Source organism: Trachymyrmex cornetzi, unplaced genomic scaffold (assembly GCF_001594075.2).
Source record: "Trachymyrmex cornetzi isolate Tcor2-1 unplaced genomic scaffold, Tcor1.1 scaffold398, whole genome shotgun sequence".
Lineage (NCBI taxonomy): Eukaryota > Metazoa > Arthropoda > Insecta > Hymenoptera > Formicidae > Trachymyrmex > Trachymyrmex cornetzi.
In genome coordinates, this window is record NW_017298724.1 from 112,077 (window position 1) to 112,501 (window position 425).

The following is a 425-nucleotide window of genomic DNA, read 5'->3' on the forward strand; positions in this document are numbered from 1 at the left end:
AATGGGAAGCCCCAATTTTCATTGAATATTCTTGTAGCTTATCTCGAGAGCTTTCCAAAATACTATAATAAAATATTTTTTCATTAAGTACTTCTCGAGTTATAAGGCTCGAATGTTACAGTACCGCCGCCGACATTAGCATTACGCAAGGTATCCGACCGATGGCTAATACCTCTTGAATGTTGTTCAGGATCATATCCTAGATAACATTCGTTAAGATCAAGGTCATAGGAGATTGTTTCTCTTAGTTTTATTTTTACATAAAAATGAATTTTCAGTGCAAAAATGAAAATAAGAGAAACAATCTCCAATGACCTTGATCTTAACGAATGTTATCATAGTTCAATCAGCCCCTTCATATCCAACAATTTTTGTTTTAAACATTTTTTTATTTAATCGCGATGTTTCGAGTTATTTGGCTGTCT